Source organism: Chinchilla lanigera, unplaced genomic scaffold, assembly GCF_000276665.1.
Source record: "Chinchilla lanigera isolate Chin_1 unplaced genomic scaffold, ChiLan1.0 scaffold00154, whole genome shotgun sequence".
Classification (NCBI taxonomy): domain Eukaryota; kingdom Metazoa; phylum Chordata; class Mammalia; order Rodentia; family Chinchillidae; genus Chinchilla; species Chinchilla lanigera.
The window spans coordinates 49,614-67,210 of record NW_004955555.1 but is presented as its reverse complement, the minus strand read 5'-3'; the positions used below and the strand labels follow the sequence as shown (position 1 = coordinate 67,210).

At 44.1% G+C, this 17,597-nt stretch overlaps 1 pseudogene; it reads left to right on the top strand.

Moving 5' to 3' along the window:
- The first annotated feature begins 2,696 nt into the window (after positions 1-2,696).
- LOC102009996 lies at positions 2,697-17,301 on the top strand (annotated as a pseudogene).
- The last annotated feature ends 296 nt before the right edge of the window (positions 17,302-17,597 follow it).

Here is a 17,597-nt window from a genome sequence, read left to right as displayed (position 1 = left end):
TTCAAGGACAGTTTGAACTACATAGTGAGATCTTGTCTCAAAACAAAACAAAACAAACAACCAAAACAAACAAACAAAAAAAAGCCAAACCAAAACCAAAACACTGAATTGGTCCCTGTTATGGCTTGTGTCTGGATGTTCCCCTAAAGCATCATGCAGTCATGGAACAGGCTTTTATAGTTTCTGATTGATCCATGATCCAATGCTGGACTATAGGTGTGAGTGCTGCACCTGCCCTGTGGCAGATAGTTTGCATATGTAAGGGAAAGAAGCTGCTTGCTGCCACTCCTCCTCCCTTTTGCTCTTGTTGCTTTTGCTGTCTTCTGCCGCTGCCATGCATGGTTGCCCTCTGCCATGTGCCACCCTGCCTTGGAGCCAGCTGAGTATGGACTGAAACTTCCACAAACTGCGAGCTAAGTAAACCTTTCCTTCCTTAATTCTGGGTGTCAGGTATTTTGTCTCAGCAATGAGAGAAAATTACCTGAGACAGTCCTATCACAAGCCTTTAGTGGCCACTTGTGGCCATTGGTTAGCACATCTGACAAATATATCTCTTGTCCAAGACTCAACTTGTTTCGGCTTCACTACATCCATCTAGAAATTGGGGGAGGACAATAATACCTCCTTCAAAGTGTGAGGACTCTGTGTAAAGTACTTCATGCCTTTCTACCAGGAAGTCTCGGGTTGGAATGAAGAGCCATTCTCAGTATCAGAGGACCCAGCACAGCGGGGACCAGGTCCTGGGGTCAGGAAAGTCTGTGGTGGCACCACTCCAAGTACCACTCAGAAAAGTACAGGTTCCTCCTCTAAAAGATTGCATTTCTCTGCCCCCTCTCCTGGATCAACACAGTGTGACTGAACTGTGGAGGTCAGAGTCCTGGGTATGGCAAAGTTTGCTTAACATGGCAAGAATGATGCTGCTGCTCCCTATGTTCCCGTACCTCACCTCATTCCCTTTATTTATTTATGTTTTGGTACCTGGAATCGAACTCAGGACCTTGTGCCTGCCACGCAGGTGCTGTGCCACTGAGCTATATTCCTGACCCTCTTACTATTTATCTTTTATTTTGTTCATATTTTGGGTTTCTCATGGAAGAGAAACAGTGTGATTTTGAACCTTGTGTATTTTATTTATTTCACTTAGCATTGCAGTTTCAAAGTTCATCTGTCTGCTTACAAATGACTAAGTTTGTCCTTCTTTATGGTAGAGTCGTTCTCCATTGTGCTGACTGCCACATTTTCTTCATTCATTTCTCTGTTGACAGATACATAGGCTGTTTCCAAGATTTAGCTGTTAGGAAAGGTGCTGCTATAAACATGGGTATGCATATATCACTGTGATGTGATGTCTTTAACTCTTGAAGGAAAATACCTAGAAGAGGACTAGCTGGGTTGAATGGAACTTCTACTTGTAGTTCTTGGAAGAATCTCCATACCAATTTTCATAGTGCTTTTATTTGTTTACATTCCCATAAAAGGTGACATTTTTTTAAAAAAGAGCTGATTAGGTAAGGAGGGCTCTGGACTTATGAGTGGATTGTTACTGTGGAGTGAGATAGGGAGAGAGTTCCACTCCTCCTATTTCTGGCCACGTGCCTGAGGCATTCTCCGTGCTTTTCAGCCATGCTGTGATGCAGAATAAGGCCCTCACCAGATGCCATTGTAAGGGCTTGAACTTCTCCACTTCCAGAACTAAGGAACAATGGATCTCAGGATCTAAATGGCAAACAGACACTGAGTCAGAGAGAGAGGAAGAGAGAGACAGACAGAAAGACTGACAGACAGAGAGATAATCAGACAGAGAGACAGAGGTTCCTGCATTATGAAAACAGCCAGAGGCCTGGTGGGAACCACCCAGCACTAATGGGAGCAATCAGAGACCAAGAGGACCCAGGTGCTCTACCTGCCAGGTCTCTCTCTCTCTGTCTGTCTCTGTCTCTGTCCCTTCCCCCTCCCTGTATTGATGAGTCTCACCAGTCCTGCACCTCTTATCCCTCCTCTGTTTCCATATCACTCATCACTCCCACCTGTGGCCGTCACAGAGCAGAGTGTGTAGGGCGGACACTGGGGACATCTGCAGACCTTACAAAGCCTGCCTAGGAGACATACATGTACACCAGCACAAGCACAGCCAGCACCTGCAGATTCACAAGTGCTGGGGGTCTAAAGTCCTCGGAGTCAGCAGGTTACTGGGCTTCCCAAACAGGAACAGAAGTCCCCGTCGCCCCCCTACTCAAATGCAAACACACCTTCACATGTGAAACTAAATAAATACACAGATGCTCCCACATGTGCAAGAATGTACACACGAGCTCACCTGGACTGATACACAGAAACACATAATTGCATGTTTGTATTGACATATAAAAGAGCGCTCTGTACATCAAAAACATCCAAGTGTACACAGGTGCAAGCAAGCCTGGACAGACTTAACTGAAGAGACAAAAGCACACTCAGAAAGTTGACAAACATGCACCCAGCATGCAGACACACATTCTTGTGCACCTTGGCCTGTCTTTCCCAGTATCCCTGCCAACATCTAAGGAGGAGCTAAAGTGCTGGGGAGTGAACAGGTTACCTGGTGGCCCAAACGGGAAGTATGGCTGCCTAGTAACTCTCTTCTAGAGTCACACCCCTGGAAAAGCTTGAGAGAGGAGGCGGGGAATGGATGAAGTTGCATAACTGGGTGAGGACAAAGGCTGAGGATAAAAGGTTCAGCGCAAGGCTTCAGAGGGGTGGACAGCAGTCAGACCAGAACCATGGGGCTCACCGTCCTCTTGGTCCTTGCTCTCTTCACAGGCCTCTTACTTCTCATGTTCAGGGGCCACCCAAAGACCCATGGCCGCCTCCCACCAGGTCCACGTCCTCTGCCCTTCCTGGGGAACCTGCTGCAGATGGACAGAAAAGGGTTGTTCAAATCATTCCTGCAGGTGAGACACAGATGGATGGGGTTCCAGTGTGGGCTAGAAGAGCAAAGTCTCCTTTTGGGCTCAGAGGCTGGGTGGGGAGATCAGTGTGTAAAGGATGTGATCCTCACTCCTGGTGGATGGGTCAGATTGTCACAGATGTTCTGCTTCTGGTGGAATTTTGTGAGACACTGCCCTTGGAGAGGATGAGAGGGCATGCAGAATGGTCTGGGTGTGAGCCTCAGGTGTGGAATTTCACTGTCTTCTGCTGCATGCTGGGTGTCTGTATAGAAGGGAGAGAAAAAGGTCAGTGGCACCAGTCAAGAACATTTTGCCTGTAGCAGCATGGAGAACAAAGACTGGCCTGCATCCCTTTGAGGGCAAACAGGAGGAAAGGGGAGAAAACAGAGGCAGTGAAGAGTGTTTAGAGGGAGGGGAGAGAGAGGGGAAGTAAAGGGTCAAGATGTGATATGTGCATACACCACTTCCCCGTGATGAACATATTTGTTATGTATCACAAATATACTAACAATCTTTGCACTGGGGAGCTTGAGGCAGGAGGATCACCATGAGTTTGAGGCCATTCTGGGCCACATAGTGAGATCCTGTCTCAAAAAAAAACTTAGTAAAATAGAATAAGAAAGGGGAAAGTATCTCGATTTCTTCATTGATAGAATAGAATCATACTGATGTCAGGCTCCTTTGTGGCATGGTAAATGTTCAGTATGACAATTATTATAATTGAGCAATTTCATATCATAATAAAGGCATACAGTGCAAAAAAGTTGTTTATGTTTATCAATTGTAAACAGAATCCAGCAATTACTAGACTATACAGGCCGCCCTAGAGCTCTTTCATGGGTCCTCCAAGGAGCTTGTGGGTATCCCAATCTGCCACTGGATTTGATTGCATAATGGAGCAGGGGACAAAAACATGTTAGTGTTATGACAAAAGCCCTGGGAGGGTGACAATGCTCTTTTTCTGTTCTCCAATGAACTCCCAAATCCTTCTGGAGATAGAGGTTTGTAGTTTCTCCCTGTAGGATGGTGTCAATAATATGAGACTCTTAAGTTTGCTGAGATGATTAAATGAGGTAGTTTCTGGAAGTGCTATTTTGATCACTCATTAATTTGTTTATTAATTAATTAATTAATTTTTTTTTCTGGTAGCGGGAATTGAACTCATGACCTCGTGCTTGCCAGGCAGGCGCTGTGCTACTGAACTAAATCCCTAGCCCAGTTCATTAACTTAATAATAATTTCCTGGACACTTTCTATGTGCTGGGGAGGATTCTAGGCATTGATGATGTGGCATCTTGGACAAGGAACATGCGGTGACTATGCTTACAGGCGTTCCACTGGGAGAGAAAGCTAAACAAGAAATAAACAGAAACAATGATGTAGGTAGACAAAAGGTATGATTGAAATAAAGCAGCATGATATTTTAGAAAGTAGAGAGAGCCATTTTAGACTGAGGGATCAGTGAAAGACTTTTTCCTGCCTTACTTCTAAGCAGAGACCCTGAAAGATGCAGGTGGCCTGCACCAGGAAGAACAGGTGTTGTTGCAGGACCAGAACAGGAAGAAGCCCAGGTAGCAGCATGGGGTTGATTAGAGTGAGACATGGGGCAGGAGGGGGAGAAACCCGAGAAGTGACAGGGCCAGGTCCTGTCGGGCTGCATGGACCATGGGGGAGACTTTGATCTCATTCTCAGTGACGTGGGAGCATTGGAGGGCATGGAGAGGGCAGGAATACTGAGTAATTTACATTTTCACAGGATTGCTCTGAACTGAAGAGTGTTGGAACCATTTGAAGGGGTACAGGAATGAAAGCAGGGAAGCGAGTGAGAAGGCTTTGCAGAGAACAATGCAGGACATTTTAATAGTGGATTTAGCCATTTTTATGATTTCTGAGCCAAGGTTTTTTGAAGTTGTACATCACCCCCCAAAATGGACAGCTCAAGGGACACACTCATGTTATTGACAAACAGATGACAGACAATGGGTATGCTGTTCTGACACCATAGCTTTGTTTAATTTTTTTTTAATTTATACTAGTACATGTTTGCAATACCCAGTTATTACATTTATCATGGGGGCAGTATATGTATGTAACACGTTTTAATTATTTTTACATCCCCTTCTCTTCTCCTCCCTCGTGCTTCCTCTGTCTCTCAGTCCTCTTCCTATAGGATAGTTTTATCTGTATTTGAACTTTATGTAAAAGAAGCAAATGTAAACTAAACTTGCTTTTGTGTTTAGTTGCTTGCACTCAACATTATGTGTGTGAATTTCATTTAGATTATCAGTTATAGCTCTAGTGGGGTCTTTTTCATTTTTGGTAACATTCTATCATGTGAGTCTTCCAGTGCTTATTCCATATATTGATGGTCACTTTACTAAGAAGGCTTATATGAATATGCTGGGTGACATTTCTGATGAGAAAGTACACATTACTGTTGAGCAAGTACTTTGTGGTGAACTTGCTAACTATGCCTATGTTTAGCTTTGAGAAATACAGCTGGTGTTACATGTCTGTGGATTTTACATCCCCAGATATTCTCAGCTTTGGACTGAAAAAAATTACACTTGTATTGAACATGTATAGACTATTTTCTTGCCATTAATCCCTAAACAATACAGGGCAACAACTTTTTATGTAGCATTCCCATTGTATTAGATAAAAGCAATCTGGAGATGATTTAATGTATACAGGAGGATGAACATAGGTCATGTGCAACTACTATCAAGGATATTGATGTTCAAAGGACCTCTGAGATCCACTTCCCACAAATACTGAGGGGTGACAGTCCCTACCAGTTTCCCAAGGGGCTGTACTGATAGAGCTTTTCAAATTTCATTATCAGAGCTAGCAGGTCATTATTCTCCCTTCCCCTGAACCCGGAGGGTGAGTCACGGTTGTTCTCCCCAGAAATTATTGGGGATCAGAATGCAGTTAGGGTACAAGGATTCTTTGAGTTGACATACCAGGGAGATCAGCCCTGGCTCAAGGGTATGTGTAAAGATGAGATTAGGAATATTCAACCATCTGCACTACTTAGGACCCCAAACACTGAGAGCAGACGTGGGGTGGGTCATGACTTATCCCTTTAGTTGCTGGGTACTGGGAAGGGAACAAAGCAGCTGAGAGGGACTGATGATCATGTGGGTGACATCAAATTACCAATGTGCATTTAACATTTTAATGGTTTAACTACTGGTGCATATACCGACTAATAGCAACTCTGGTGTGCGTATGCTTGGCAGTTCCGAGAGAAATATGGAGATGTGTTCACTGTGTACCTGGGGCCAAGGCCCGTAGTCATGCTGTGTGGGCCAGAGGCCATACGGGAGGCCCTGGTGGACCAAGCTGAGGCTTTCTCTGGCCGGGGGACAATTGCTACCATGGAGTCTGTCTTCCAGGGATATGGTGAGGACCTCAAAGGCACTGGAATGGGGTGGGAAGGAGGCTGGGATTTGGGGAAGTTGAGTGTGAGAAAGGAGGAAAAGAGTGGGGAGGGTTTTCACTCCCTTGATCTTCCCCTGTAAGCCATGCCTCTCCTATACTACTAGGGGTGGTCTTTGCCAATGGGGAACGCTGGAAGGCCCTTCGGAGATTCTCTTTGGCCACCATGAGGGACTTTGGGATGGGAAAGCGGAGCGTGGAGGAGCGGATTCAGGAGGAAGCTCAGTGCATGGTGGAGGAGCTGCGGAAATCCTGGGGTGAGTCTTGAGGGTTGGGGTGGGTAGGAAAGGAAGAGAAGGATACAGAAAGGGGGAAGGGTGCACAGCAATAGAAGCACAGAGAGTTGCACAGGGGCAGAGAAGTGTAGAAATAGAGACAGACAGAGGCATCGGGACAGAAAGAGATGGAATAGAAATGAAAAGAGATGCGCAGCAAAGTAGCACAGCCAGGAAAGCAGCTGTGAGGTTTAGAGTGTCCAAGAATAACTTGGAGAAATAAGCTGAGTGACTCCACACTAGAAATTTGTGTCCAGGGACATTGTTATTGGGTTAATTGTATGTGTCAAAAGCTTTCACACAAGGCTTGCTTGTGTAAAAGAAAGGAAAAGGAAAAGGAAGAACAGCAGATGTGAAAAGAGTGAGCTGTATTTTCCCTCCCTTGAAGGAAATGCTGATGAGCAGGCAGTGAGCAAAGGGGCAGGTGGGTGCTCTGCTCTTGTGGAGCATTTTCAGTTACTTTTGGATCCTCAGTAGCAAGGAGGTAGAAGTGACAGAACTCTGTATTAGCACCTCCACGGTTAGCATTCTTTCATTCCTGCCAGGTCTTTGTCATGTGTGGATATTCTGAAGCTGGGAAGAAGCAACAGGGACAGCAAGACTGAGAAGGAAAACAGAAGGAGGCAGAGACAGGAAAGAGGCAGAGACAGGCATGGAGGGAGCAAAAGAAAGAGAAAGAGACAAGGGTGGCAGAGACTCAGAGAGGAAGCAAAAACAAAGGCAGAGAAAAAGTGAGACAGAAAATTAGAAATGGATGACCAAGTGTCAAGGAAATGTCTATAAAGGAATGACAGTACACAGGTGAGGCTGACAGAGAGAGAGAGAGACAGAGAGAGACAGAGAGACACACAGAGAGAGACAGAGACAGAGAGACAGAGGACCCTATCTACCTGATGTCCTTGGGCTCAGAGCCTCCCTCCTTCTCACCCAAGCCTTGGAGGAGGGAAGAGATGCAGGGGGAGTGACTGGGCTTTGAACTTGGACAATGAGGTGAGGAAGTGATTAGGGCTTTTAAACTTGCACAAGGAATGTATTGGACATGCTGCACCACCTCTTCCCCAAGGTTTAACTTTATTAGCTTACACAGGGGAGTTGTGGTGAGAAGCAGGGAAGGGGCCAATTGCGATGGCTCTGTCTCTGCACTGCTTGGTCTGAATCCTGGCCCAGGAATGGGTAGCTGGTTTACCTTGGTCAAATCATTTAACCATGAATCATTCAACCATCTATAAAATGAGGGATAATAATAGAGCCACATCTTCCTTACTATGTTGTAGAGGAATTAAGTTAAAATAACAGAAGAAGTGCTTAGAGTACAGCCTGGCACGTAGCACATGCTGAGGAGTGTCAGAGTTCACTGCTATTCTTATCTTGATTATGGAGTGACAGCAGGCACAGAGACAGGACAGCAGCCAAATGCCCCCCAGGCTCTTGAATCTGTGTCTCATGAAGTGCTGCCATTTTCCCCAGGAGGCCTTGTGGACCCCATATTCCTCTTTCATTCGGTGACGGCCAACATTATCTGCTCCATTGTCTTTGGAAAACGCTTTGACTACAAAGATCACCAGTTCCTGAGGCTGCTGGACCTGTTCTATAAGTCCTTTTCACTCATCAGCTCCTTTTCCAGCCAGGTGGGGGAACGATGGAGGATGGGGGAGAGGGGAGCACCTGGGGTAGGGGGAACGATGCCCTGCTTTGGGGGACCCAGAAACCCGCTTAGGGCTGGGAGAAGGGTGCAGAGAGCACAGAGGGTGGGGACACTGAGACCTGCAGGGAGAGAGAGAGTGTGCAAGGACCAAGAGGCTGAGACAAACAAACCGGAGTGAAGGGGATGCAGAAACAAAGTGGAAGAGACAAAGAAAATGAAGGCTTGGGAAAGAGAGAAGGGAGGAAAAGAGGACAGAGAAAAGAAAATGAAGGATAGAGATAGATTCTGGGACATAAAAGTGGGGTGTGTGTGTGCGTGTGTGTGTGTGTGTGTGTGTGTGTGTGTGTGTGTGTGTGTGTGTGCATGCATGCCTGTGTGTGTTCCTGAAGAGAAGGAGAGAGGTAGACTCAGAGGAGAGAGCGATGGAGGGATGGGGCTTCCCCATGGAGGTTTGGGGCCCAGAACAGCTTCTTCCTTCTGCCATCTCTTAACAGTCTACATGGACCTCGCTGCCCCTTCTTTCTTGTAGGTGTTTGAGCTCTTCCCGAACATCCTGAAACACTTTCCTGGCCCACACAGGAAAATCTACAAAAACATGCAGGAAATCAACACTTTCATTGGCCACAGTGTGGAGGAACACCGTGACACCCTGGACCCCAGCAGCCCCAGAGACTTCATCGATACCTTCCTGCTCCGCATGGACAAAGTGAGATCTGGGAGAGGGGAATGGATAGGAGGGGAGGATGGGGATGTGAAGTGCAGGGAAGGAAAGAGGTAGGGGAGGAGAGAGGGGAGGGGAAAACAGGATGCAGAGGACAGAATGTAAAAAGGGAAATCAGGAGAAGAAGAAGCAAAATGCACATGAGATGGAAGGCAGCAAAAGATAGGAAGGAGAAACTGAAATGGGAGGGAAAGAGAAAGGGGCAAAGACTAGCTGCGGAAAAAATCAGGGGAAAGGGCAAAAAAAAAGCAATAAAAATGCATAGAGGAGGAAAAAGAACGGGAACCCCAAAAGTGAGAAACAAGTCAAAGAGATGGAGAGAGACTGAAACTGGGCCAGGTAGAATAAAGAAAAGCAGAGGGAGAGGGGGAAGGAGGGAGGGACAGAGAGAGAGAGAGAGAGAGAGAGAGAGAGAGAGAGAGAGAGAGAGAGAGAAACACAAAGACAGAGAAACACAAAGCAGATCAGATTGCCTGAGTCCCACAAACAGAGGGAGCATTTCCAGAGGGACAGATGAACCTTCCTGCAGCAAGGCTTTGGTCCTCCCTGACCCTCTCCTGTCACCTTGCTCTGGACATAGGACAAGGCTGACCAGCACACTGAGTTTCACCACAAGAACCTCATCCTGACCTCGCTTTCGCTCTTCTTTGCTGGCACGGAGACCACCAGCACAACTCTCCGCTATGGCTTCCTGTTTTTACTCAAATATCCCCATATCACAGGTGGGCAATGGATAGCCAGTTGGGAAGGCCTTGTGATGCCTTTTGGGTTGCAGAGTTGGGGTGAAGGAACCTCATGGATGACAGGAAACACTGACACTTATGCCACGAACTCTTTAGGTTTTGGACTAGCTCCCAAATAAGACAGTCCTTGGGCTGTAGAGGTGAATGAAAAATCCATTGACCTGTTTGTCTACTTTTTTTGTCTATCACACTGAGAAACTGAACCATCCGTCCATCCATCCATCTGTTTATTAATTCACCTGTATATTTACTGATTCTTTTATCTATTATTCATCAAAAGCATATAGTTTTATTCGTTTACTTGGATAAATTGACTCGAGCTGATCCTTTGAACACTGATAGTTGTCACTGACTCATTGGCTCATTAATTTATCCATGCATCTCCCCATCCATCTATCTTTGAACAAGATTTCATTCCTCAATCAGGAGTCTTTCAATTGATGCTTCATTCATCCATCATTCTTTGGTTTATTCAGTTCATACCTCATTTATCTCCTCTGGATTTACTTTTCATTAAGACTTCCCTCTGTTTATTCCTTCATTTCCTCATACCTTCACTACTTTATTCATTATACATTCCTCTATAAATCTAGCATTCATATGATTCTGTTAGTTGAGTTTATTGACATATTTGTCTGTGAACCATTTATTAATAGATTAATTCATATATATGATTGATAAATTGAATGGATGTATCTATACACATGGATTATTAATCTCATTGAGTCATCAATCTTTTCATTTATTGATTTATCCATTGACTGATTGACTGATGGATTCATTTATTATCCAGTTGTTCATGAGTTAATTTATTAATTTATTCTGCTGTTATGTTTTAGGACCTAGCAGTGATGATGCACTTGCATGCATAATAAATATTAGTTCATTTCTTGTTGATTTTAGAGGTGGAATTTTGGAGTTCATCATACAAGTTTCCATGCAAAGTGGTGGTGTGTTTGTATAGCTGTGGATGTGGGGAGCTAATTTATAGCATTCATTAGATTTTAAAGGTGTAAATTCTTGTTAATTTCTCCCTCTTTCCCTCACCCACACCTGATTGTTTTGAGGATGTGAATGGTATAAACTTTTTCTGCCAGGTTTTTCTGGCTTATTGGTCCAAAGAAAATAATTGGTCGCCGCTGAAATGCCTTTGTGATGTGGGGTTCGTTGTCCCCTTTTCTGTGCAGAGAGAGTCCAAAAGGAAATTGAACAGGTGATTGGCTCACACCGCCCGCCAGCCTTGGATGACCGAAGCAAAATGCCATACACTGAGGCAGTCATCTGTGAGATGCAGAGATTTGCGGACCTCCTCCCCATTGGTGTGCCCCACGTGGTCACCAAAGACACGTCCTTCCGAGGGTTCGTCCTCCCCAAGGTGAGACAAGCTGGTGTCCCACATCTTTGCTGCACCTCTTTGGATTCTTAACCCACATCTCAACTGCTTGTTGGCTTCTCAACAGGGAAACCTTCTTTCAGTTTTGTTTTGTTATATCTACTTACTTATGTCTTTGCATGTGGAGGCCAGGGAATAGCAATATCTTCTGATCTTGCAATGTTTCCTCAGGGCACAGAAGTATACCCAATCCTGTCCACTGCTCTCCATGACACACATCATTTTGAAAAACCAGACACCTTCAACCCTGATCACTTTCTGGATTCTAAGGGGCGCTGAGGAAGAGTGAAGCTTTTATTCCCTTCTCCATGGGTAAGTTGGTCCAGTACCCCTCTCCCAGATACTGGAGGGTGGTTCCCATTCTCTCCTGCAGACAAAGGGTGGCATGCACTTGTTTACTGAGCAGTTTAGTTATATTCCACTTGCCCTAACCCAACTATCCTAGTCCACCTTCACTTCAGCCATTGAGGAAACTTGAGCAGGGATATTATCTCTGAAGGCACATCTTGGTAAAAAGGACCATTGGCAAGTATACAGTTCCTGAACCCAAAAGAAATGGTCATTTATACCTGTAATCTGAGCTCCTTGGGAGGCTGAAGCAGGAGGATTTCAAGTCCAAGGCCAGCCTGGGTAACTTAATCAAGAGCTTGTCTCAAAACAAAATAAAAAAAAAAAAATAAAGGAGTGGTGAGGTAGCTTAGCAGTAGAGTGCTTGCCTAGCATGTACAAAGCCTTGGAGTCAATCCTCAGTACTGAAAAAAGTTCTCAGTCAGAGAACATTCTTTAAAAAAAAAAAAAAAAAACTAAAAAGGAAAACAACATGTGTGTCTCTGATTTGAGTAAGGCAAAGTACAACAAAGAGCACACTGAAGGATTGGTAGGAGAAGACAAAAGGATGGATCTCTTGCAAATCGGCAGGGGTCCAGGAGACCAAGGGCAAAGGAGATGTGGAAGGGAAGTGGGAAATAAGTAGAATAAAAATATGCCATGTACAGGAATCAAATCACCTCCATGAATGCAAACTTCGTAGGTCAAAACATCAGATATGATTAATAATATCAGGAGGAACACAAAATGGGGAAGGAGGAAGGACAGAGGTGGGAGGGAAGGGGAAGGTGATGAAAAAATGGAACCAAGCTGTATTATGCACACACATCCACTCCATAAGATGATGGGAAACTGCACATACTGCAAACATGTATTAACAACAGCAACAACAGCAAAAACAACAACGATGACAATAGTAGCAAGCAAACCCCATGTATTAGCCTTAGTCTGAAGCTGGTACTCCATTGGAGGCTAATGATAATGCATTGAACAAATCACATAGTGTCTGACCCAGGTAATGTAAAGTATGGCAAGGGAGATGGGCTTTATCAAACAGTTGCAAAATGATGATGTAATTAAATGAGTTAAGGCTCACCTTATACTTAGAATTGCCTGGGACAAACTATATTCTTGTAAGAGGCAATTACTATTCTTGGTCATGACAGATGCTCTAAAGGTGGCTTTGGGGCAACAAAACAGGAAATATTGACTAATTTTGGTGGTTTGATGAAAAAGCACTTATCTCAGAAACAGGCTTCTAGGTTGAAGCCTCATGTGTGAGTACTGATCAGCCACTGGAAAGAGCATTCCAGGGAGAGGGAACAGCAAAGACAAAGAGACTGAATGTGCAATCGTCATGATGCATTTGATAAACAAAAAGCTCTGGTGTGTAGCTTAGGAAAGGGGACCAGGTGAAGAGCTCGGTTGGGCAGGACCTAGAGGGCTAGGAAAGGAGCTTGGTTTTCCTAGAGCACTGTGGGGTTCGGGAAGGTCTTGATGCATTTATCTGTCCATGTTCCCATGCTCTTCTCTGGGTTGTTTTTTTTTTTTTTTTTTCTCAACTGAGGAAAGACAATTCATAATTATTTGCTACTACCATCTGGGCCACATGCTTTCCAACATTATTTAAGTAGAAATCTTTCCAGGTAAATTTAAATTCAGCACTAGGCTATAAAGCAACACTTAAAGTACAACAGAGCTGAAAACAAGTTTATTTCTCAGTCTTTCTCTTTTTCTCTTTTTTTTTTTTTTGTTTTTTTGAGACAGTGTCTCACTATGTAGTTCAGGCTGACCTTGAATTCACTATGTAGCCAAGCTGATCTGAAATCTGTGGTAATCCTCCTGCCTCAGCCTCCCAAGTGTTGGGATTGCACCACCATGACTGGTGTCTCAGTCTGTTCTTGCATTAACCTTACTTACTTCCAGCGATGTGGGCCAATATTGTTAGGTGAAGAAATTTTTATCTTAGCATCTGTCCATATCACACTGATATAGCATGAGGATATCCGTACTACTATAAATATATATTTCAGGATATACACAGTGAAAAAATAGCTCTTAATTTTCAGTTTCTTGTAATTTAGCTTCTTGTACATTTTAAAAATATTTATTCAGTGGGCATGGTGGCACGTGCCTGTAATCCCAGCACTCAGGAGGCTGAGGTAGGAGGATCACTGTGCTTTGAGGACAGCCTGAGGTATAAAGTGAGGTCAAACTAGCCTAAACTACATCATGAGACCCTGTCTCAAAAACAAATTTTTAATTCAATTTCCAAAGTCCTCTTATTGGAAGAAAAGTATGAATTAAATATATTATCTGATTAAAATATAATAAAAAGTGATATGACTTTGTTGCAGAGGAGTTATACTGTGATGTTCCTCATGCTTGCCAAACTTACCAGTTTGATGGTGGTCAGCTGTAGACTTAATATCTGAACCATGAAAATCAAACAAACAAACAATTGCTTTAGTTGTCTTTCCTCCAACTTTGAACACAATACTTTTCAGATCCAAAACTTCATGCTAAGGTTACATGCATTCTTAAAATCTTATCTGGTTTTGCGTTGTATGGACTTGTCTGAACAGTTTGCAGCCTGTGATTGCCAGACGCGTGACTGCTAAGATTGGCTGACACTTGGTTACCTGTTCCAAGTGTACATTCTCAAGTCAGCTGTAGTTTGTTTATATATTCAGTAGGTTCCAATTTTCTTTATAGATTGGCAGTTTCACATCAAATTTTACAGGCTTCGCCCATGGAAAACCCCAATGTCCAGTTTTCTTATCCTTTGAGAGGAAGGAATTCCCCAGCAACAAGTCTTTAGTCTTGAGTTCCATCAGTCAGTTCAGTGACTCAGTGTGATGGCCTCCTCCCTCGCTTCGTTTTTAGTGAGAGTTGGGAACAGTGGGGTGGTTGGGTGGTAGGATGAGTTCCTGCACTTATGAGTTCTACCCTCAGTTTATAGAAAATGGAGATATCAAGAAGTAAGGACAGTGGCAGATAGATAAGCATTAGTGAAATAGAAGAATGATACAGAGAGAGATAGTGGCAAAGAGAGAGAAAAGAAGAGACAACATGGTGGGGGAGTTGGGCCAGGGACAGAGAGAGAGGAAGAGAGATTGAGACTGAATGAGAATGAGTCAGATCCAAATACAGCCAAGGAGTTAAGATAGTTAAGAGGGCAGAAAGCAGGAACTAGAAGAGGGAAATAAAAGATAGACATAGAAACAGGGCCTGATATATGTAGACAAAGACAAACGCAGGCTTCCCTGGTGAGGAAGAAAGATTAACTGGACCATGGAGCATAATGAAAAAGCTGTCAAAAATTGTTCAAATGGATAGCCCCAGATGGACAGGGTGTGTAGAGAGGGCATCAGACTATTTTGGAGAAATCTGGGCCACAGAACCAGTTCCAGGAGAAGAACCACCTTGGGACCTTCCCTGAGTACTTCCTAGCTCATGTCTCCTGATTTTTGGATGTATCCAGGAGAAGTGGGTACTGCCCCAGATACCTCCATGTGGGCAGAAGATCCCAATGATTTGAAAGGCACTGGGAATGCCCTGAAACCCATCTTTTACATGCTCTTCCAAGGTCATCAGTTTGCAGATGAAGATGCAGTGAAATACATGGACAGTCTCTCCGAGCATCTGCCTGAATTAGAGGCCCCCTTTGTTCTCATTCCACCCCAAGCCCAAGATATCTAAAGTAGTATTGTGGTTCCTTACACCTCTTAGAAAGTTGTGGGCCACAGATCACACCTGTTGAGTATTTGTGTCATTTATTATTTTATGTGCAATATGAGTGTACATATATGTACATGCTTGAAGCTCTTGGAAGAGGCAGAACAATCAAGGCAGGGAGAAAGGGGAGGGAAGGAAAGAAAAAAAGAGAGGAGGAAGAAAGACGGACAGAGAGAGAGAGACAGACAGAAAGACAGGTAGATAGAAAAAGCCACATAGCCCCAGAAATACCTTACCACTCAGAAAAAAAAATCACAAAAATGTTCCTACAGTATAGATTTTTAATACAAACTGGTATTAGTTTGAGTTCCTATGAATAGTAACTTAACCCTCAAATAGTCCTATGAGATGGGTAATATTCTCATCATATGAAAAATGAAGGACACCAAAAATGTTACCTCATACATGTGCACATACTTTTATACTTATGCATACTCACAAATGGGTCCTTATCTCATATAGGGCCACTGAACCCTTTAGAAATCAAAGAAAACTACAAACAACCATACCTCCTAACTCCTACTGAACAATGAATACCCACTCAAAGATCTATAACCACTATCAGAAGCACTGGGAACCTCCTCCATGTCTACTCAAATTGCAGATTAGAGGTCACACTTGTGCAATGAGCACAGGTGGCTAAGCTTAGAGATATGACAGGGCAAAGAATATCAGCCTGCCCACACCTGTGACCCTCTGTGCCCACAGGGAAGCGTATCTGTCTTGGAGAAGGAATTGCCCGCGCTGAGTTATTCCTCTTCTTCACCACCATCCTCCAGAACTTCTCCATATCCAGCCCAGTGGCTCCTGAGAACATTGACTTTACACCCCAGGAGGTTGGTATTGGCAGAGTACCCCCAATATACCAGATTTGTTTCCTGTCCCGCAAGATGGACTGAGGGGAAAACAATAAAGAATTGCAGGATCATTAAGTGCCCTAACCCTGTGGAGAATGGCCCTTCATTTCCTGCATCTGAGAAACCTGTTGTGAACCAGCATCTTTCCCCTTACCTGGTTGCTACTCCATGCAAAAGTTATTTTTGTAGGCTTCCTTCCATACTGCTGCAGTGCTTTGAAGACTCTGGGGTGTGTTCCCTTCTTGTGTGAATTGAGGTGCAGAAGTTAGGAACTGGATTAACAATAATGAAGCCCCTTCTCTGGCATACATAAAGATATTAGGGGTTAAAATGGATAAATTGCCTCAAGGACTTTCTGGAGTTCTGCCCCCCAGACTACAGCTCATGCTGAGTTACTTTTTTGTTGCCCAGAACGGTTACAGACCGTTCTGCAAGGAAGTTGCCACTTCCTTACACTCTATGTTCTGTTGTAAAGGGTTCTATATAGAAATTTGCCTCTCCATGGCCCCAGGTGATGGGTGCAGTGGTCATGTCCATTTTACAGATGAATAAGAGAGGTCAGGCAATGATAACAGCTGCCTGAGCTCACAATGCCAGTGAGTGGAGTAACAGACATCCTCCACTGTGAGGTTCAAGTTCTTCACTATGCACCATTGAATGAAGATCAAATTCACGTAATATAAAAGGCACAATTTCAAAGTGTACAGTTAAGTGCTACCTAGTTCATCTACAAGGTTGTACCTGGTGGGAATGGCTGGAGCTGCAAACTGGTCTTATGTGTAAGGGCAGGACAGAGGCACAGTGCCTCAAGCAGTCAACCCATCTCAGTCTTGAGAAAAGCATTCTGCATGGACAATACAGTGGTTAGTTGCTGAGCAATATTGCAAGAGACTAAATAAATGCTGCTTCTGCTGATGTTAGGTCCTCTTGCCCATCAGGTAAGAGGTTGCCTCCACCCAAACAAGCTCTTGTCTCTTGCTTCTATTTTCCTCATACTCACTGCTGTTCCTCCCCGGGATACAAGAGACCCAAGAAGTCCCCTACAGTACTCATATCACTCTCTTGTTTCAGACGTATTTGTCACCCTCGCCCAAAACCTTGTACTTATTTAGCAGTCACTCCTTGATCTCCTTTCCCCAGCCCCTGGAAATACCAATCTCATGTCTGTCTCAATGGATTTGCCTTCTGGTCTTCTGGATGTTTTATATAAATGGAATGGTACAAACTGTGATGTTTTGCTTGTTTGTTTTTTCAACCTTTACAGAACATTTTTGAGATTCTACAATGTTGAGGACAGCAGTCATATGCTGCCTCTGCCCTTCCTCATTCCCCTACTTGGCTGCTTTGCACTGTTTTTTTTTTTTTCTTTTCCTCTGTGGAAGGCAGCCTCGGACTCCACCACTTGAATGTGTGATTCTGTACTAGCACCATGGATTCCCTCATATTTTGCTTTAAATCGCCTGAGAATCAAATAAATCTGAAAAGGTGGATCACCCCGTCAGGAGTTACTCCTGCCATTTCCTGTGT